At 48.5% G+C, this 5379-nt stretch overlaps 1 pseudogene; it reads right to left on the bottom strand.

Annotated features, from left to right (window-relative positions):
- Window positions 1-2708: 2708 nt before the first annotated feature.
- LOC111153463 lies at window positions 2709-3334 on the bottom strand (annotated as a pseudogene).
- Between the last annotated feature and the right edge of the window lie 2045 nt (window positions 3335-5379).

Here is a 5379-nt window from a genome sequence, read left to right as displayed (position 1 = left end):
GAAGAAACAAGTGGCCGCAAGTCCTTTTTCTAAACTCTACCTGAGATTTGATTTACGGAGGTACGACCGCTGATGATGCGGAGAGGCTGAGGCCGTCGGAAGACATCTCCCTTATGTAGATTCTCTGAGGGAAGAGGGCAGGCCCTGTTACACCCCACAGGCCACACAGAGCTCAGGGATGGAAGCCGGAAGGAGGCAGGCTCAGGCCAGAGCCTCTCTTGGGGTCTCCCAACCGAGAAATGAACAGCTTAGACGAGTCTGAACAGTTTTGCTGTGCCTTGGTGCTGTCACCTAGTGTCTTCCTTTGCCGGATACCTGTCCCTGGTTGAGTTAGGATGGGGAAACTCTAGCTTCTTGTGTGACACTCAGGTAGGGAGGCAGCTGGGGCTACTGGCCTGGGGTGGGTTGGTTTGCAAATGAAAGGTGTGCTCCTGGGCAAGTTATTATGTCCGGGAATCAGCACTGGGAGAGGCCGTCCCTGCCCAGACCTGGAAGGGCTCCAGAGTATCAAGAATATAGATAATATAGTTACAGGGTGCCACAGTGGCTCAGTCAGTTGAAAATCTGACTCGGTTTCAGCTCAGGTCATGATCACAAGGTTGTGGGATTGAGCCCCACATCAGGCTCCCTGCTCAATGCAAAGACCACTGGAGGTTCTCCCTCTCCCTCGGCCCCTCCTGCTTGTGCTCTCTCTCTCAAATAAATAAACAAGTCCAGCCCCCAAAAAAGAAAGAATGAAAATAGAGTTAACATAGTTGGCCCTGTGAGGAATGGATGCCCAGTGGACAAATATATTTGTAGAAAACACAGTCAGGACAATCCTATAGCTTCAAGGAAATGAATTTTACTAACAGACTGGGGACTTCAGAAGCAGACCTTCCCCAGTCGAGCCTCTCATGGGAGCCCATCCTGGGTGATGCACTGGGGGGCCCCTGAGCAGAGGACCCCCTAACTCATGCCCTGACTCCTGATCCCCAGAAACTGAGAGATAATAAACATGTTATTTAAAGCTGTTGACTTTGTGGTGATTTATTTAGCAGCAACACAAAAGTGAACCACTGGTCAAAATAAGCACAGCACGGAAATCATCCTGAAATACTTAACTTAAGGATATATAAACAATTTGAACTTTCTTGTCATTGATGGCACGAGATAATCTGATTCAGAGACCCAGAGAGCGAATATTTTAGAGTGTTTTAAATACGGATTCACTTGAGATGAAGAATACCAAGACCAAGGTTCGGTCTGGGGCGACTGGTCAAGCTGGGAAAGGCTATCAGCTGGGTGCAGACAGACCCCAGAGCAGGGACAAGGTGAGGGGATCAGTCCCAGCAAATGTGGTGAGGAGTCAGGGCAATTGCTTTGCAGGCAGGCTGCAGGCCCAGAGGATGTGGTCCTTGGCCAGTCTCGCCGGGCTTCAGAGGTAGACTCAAGTCCTGGGACAGCCGTTGAGGTCTGCAGGAGAGAGCCAGGCATGCGAATCCACACTGAGACCCACACATTGGAGAGGGACTCAAAATAACAAGAATCCCGTTACAGAAACCAATGTACAAGTTCAGGGAGAAGGGAGGCTCTGCCTTTGTGAGCAACTTTCTTCTCTTTGCCTCAGTTTCCAGCTCTGTGAAATGGGGCCATGGCGTCACCTGTCAGTGAGGGAGTTATCTGCCATCACCCTCTCTTGAGACACTAAAGAACTGGAAGGCAGCAACTGATAGTCTAGGGTTGATCCATTCAGCAATGGGAGGGTCTTGAAGAGCAAATGTCTTGATCAGCCTTGATAAGTAAGCTACTTTCATTGGTTAATGGTCATATCTTCCTGGAGCAGGTATTTCCTAGCATAAACAGCTGAGTGATTTATGTCTGGTTCCAGTATTTGCACAGAAAGAGGAAGTAGTGTAGCTCTTAGAGGGAGGACCATGTTCTCAAAGGATTAAATCAAATAATGTGAAACAAACTCTGAGATTAATTCCTGGTACACAGTAGGTGCTCAATAAATGTAGCTGTCCACATAATTAACAACAAGGCTGACTTGGTGTGGCACACTGTGGCCTTAAGTCTAGTGGACCTTTTTTTTTTACACTAATTTATACATTTTTAATTGGTTGCATATATTAATGTACCATAAGATTCTTTTCTAAGAAGGATTACATAATAAATGGGTACTATAGAAAATCTGATCAGTAAAAGTAACAAGCGTTAACAGACACATACAAAACTCAGTCTGACCAGGCTGGGTGTGAGCCTGTAATGAAGCATGGGGCACCAGCCTTCCCAGGTGGTAGCCTTCATGGGGGCGGGGGTGGGGATAGGGGGTAAAGAGACCACAAGACCATTTAAAAAAATCAGATAACTGATTAGACACAGATTAACTGTAAACAGTTCCCTCTCCCCAGTGGACAAAAAGAATAATCATCCGATGCTGACTGCACACCAGAACGATTTCTACGGTTTGCCTGTCCCGCTGCCATACGAGGGCTGATGGGGTGGGTGGGCAGACCCCGATGGAAGCATCACAGGCCTGGGCTGGGTCTGTCTGCTTGTGTCAGGGCTGTGTGTGTGTTTAAGGGTGTGCTTGACGGGGCTTCTTTAGGCAGCCGGATTCGAGAGATGACTTTATGTTTTGTTTGGAAGAGGAGAGGGGCTTGTGTTGGAAGGCCTAAGTGTGTTCTCTGTTTGCCGGAGGACTCTGCCCTGCTCTCACAGCCCCTTCAACACCTACAGCTCTCCACTGAGGCCTTGGCCTGGCCGTTCTTGTCCAGTCTGATGGGCTCAGGGAATTCACTGTACAGCTCTACCTCTGTTTCCCGTGTAAGTGCATTCCGTGCAATTGTCTGGAATGCCAACTCCACACTGATGGCCTCCCTGGCACTGGTCTTGAAGTAGGGAATGTTGTTTTTGCTGTAGCACCAGGCCTGTGGCCACTTTGTGGCCACTTGTCTGTTTTCAAGGTCAGTCTTGTCTTCTAACACAATGAAGGGGAAGTTTCCGGGATCCTGGGGACTGGCCTGGATGAGAATTCATCTCTCTAGCTGTGGAGAGTTTTGAAGGTGTTGGGGGCAGTAACATCAAACTCCAGAATGCAGCAGTCTGCGCCTCTGTAGAAGGCCACACTGAGGGGCTGGAGCCGCTCCTGGCCTGCTGTGTCCCAGATCTGCTTCGTAACTAGTCTGTCATCCACCATCACCTCCTTTGTCAGAAAGTCTGCTCCTGTGGTAGCTTTGTACTGATTACTGAATTTCTTTTTCACATAGTGGTTCTTGAGTGATGTCTTACCAACTCCAGAATCTCCCAGGATGATAACCTTCAGCAACACTTTTTTCCTAGAGGTCATCCGTCAAACACAGCCACTCCACTGAGGACTCCGGGTCAGGCATGTTGCTAGGGCTCTGGCCAAGGAGGAAGTACAAGGGAGGACAGGGGCTGAGCAGAAGTTCAAGTTCCGGTTCCAGCAGACTCCTCGGCACTCCCCAAGCCTTCAACCTCTAGTGGACCTTTTAATTTGTTGCACTAAGGAGGGTTGACACTAACTTGCTGTGTGGCAAGTTAGCACGAAGGAGGTGGTCACCCTCAGCACCTGCCACTCCCTAGCATTTCTTGTCCGCGTCCTCTGTCTTTAGGACTAACGTGCATCAGGCCCGCGTTGGACTTTGGCCCTCTCACCTCCCCTCTACCACAGCTCTGTGATGCCAGCCAGAGAAAGTCCTCTGCTTTAGGGGCTTGTAATGGGTTGAAGTGTGTCCCATCCCATCAAAAGTTGTTGAACCCCATTACCTATGGATGAGACCTTATGTGAAAATAGGACTTCTGCAGATGATTGAGTTAAGATGGAGGTCATAGGGCAGGCTCTGATTCAATACGATGAGAGTCCTTACAAGAAAAGGGCATTTGGACACAGACACAGACGCACAAGCAGAATGCCACGTGAACATGAAGTCAGAGATTGGGGGAGGGCCTCAGCAAGCCGAAGAATGCCAAGGATGGCCAGCAGCCACCAGAATGCCAAGGATGGCTAGCTAGAAGCCTGCAAGAGGTCCTTCCGAGCCTCAGAGGATCCAGCCTGTGAACCCCTTGATCTCAGACTCACGGTCTCCAGGGCTACGAGAGAAAGTATTCCTGTTCTTAAAGTCACCCAGGAGGTTGTGCTTTGTTATGGCACCTTTAGGGCCTAGACTGGGCCCCTCTGAATAATCCACGATAACCCCCTTGTGTCATTAAAATTTCCAGTTTGATGAGTCAGCAGAAAACTATTTCATCTTTTCTTCTCTTCGCCTATGTCTCCTATTCCTAGAACAGATCCCAACAGCCCAGCTTATTCCAAGCCTCCCGAACTTTCCAACAACAGCACTTATGATCCTATCCTCTGTTTTCTGATCTCATTACAGGTCACTGGAATTAGGATGCTCAAGACTTACCATCATACAGGACCTAGTTGCATTCCATCCTCAACAAGGAAACTCCGTTGACCACCATTACCAACCACATTTCCAGTATAATATGACATTGGGCTTTTTAAAATGCATTAAATGATTTAAAGTTGTTTGTGGGGCACGTGGGTGGCTCTGTTGGTTAACCATCCAGCTCTTTCATTCGCCTCAGGTCCTGACCTCAAGGTCCTGGGATCCAGCCACATGTCAGGATCCCCACTCAGCGGGGAGTCCATCTATCTCTCTCTTCCTCTCTCTCTTTGCCCCTCCCCCTGCTTGCTCTCTCTCCCTCTCAAATAAACAAATAAATCTTAAAAAATAGTTTATTTGCAATGACATGATCAGATATTTCATGTTAAAGAGTGTGTATTTTGCTCACAGGATCCAGTCAGTTTTGACTGAGTCAATGTGTAGGTTCCTAGTGAAGTTGTCTCAATGCCACCCCATATATACAAAGCGGTGACCATAGCAGCCTCCTCCACCTCCCCTCCCCAGGATGCTCTGTGCTGAGTGACACCACGTGTGTCTCTGTGGCTCATTTTCAAGTTTTTGGAACAGTCACTGCATAAATGCCAAGCTTTGTATTATGACGAGTTAATCCAATTTCTTGGAAATGCCCAAGTTCTTCATTATGTTGGCAGGTCTTTATTCCTTGATTAGCTAGTCCACCACAAGTGGATTTATCCCTGTAATTGCTGCCATGTCGGTGGAACACCGTCAAGAGGGGCTGCAATGTCCCATCCTTGCTCTGAGACCCTCTCTCCACGGTAAGTCACTTGCTGTCCACTGTGTTAGCCTCTTTCCATGTGAAGAGAGGAGAACATGACTCACAGGATGTTAGCAAAGGAGTTCCTAACATGAAGCTTCTCACCGCGTGGCTTGCTGCCTCTGTTTCTGGGAGGTTTGTGTTCAGGAATGAGAATGACCTTCTGCACCTGGACAAGGATGCTGACAG

This window comes from Enhydra lutris, unplaced genomic scaffold, assembly GCF_002288905.1.
Source record: "Enhydra lutris kenyoni isolate GAN:26980312 unplaced genomic scaffold, ASM228890v2 scaffoldscaffold32, whole genome shotgun sequence".
In the NCBI taxonomy this organism is placed as follows: Eukaryota; Metazoa; Chordata; class Mammalia; order Carnivora; family Mustelidae; genus Enhydra; species Enhydra lutris.
This window is presented reverse-complemented; position numbering and strand designations above follow the sequence as displayed.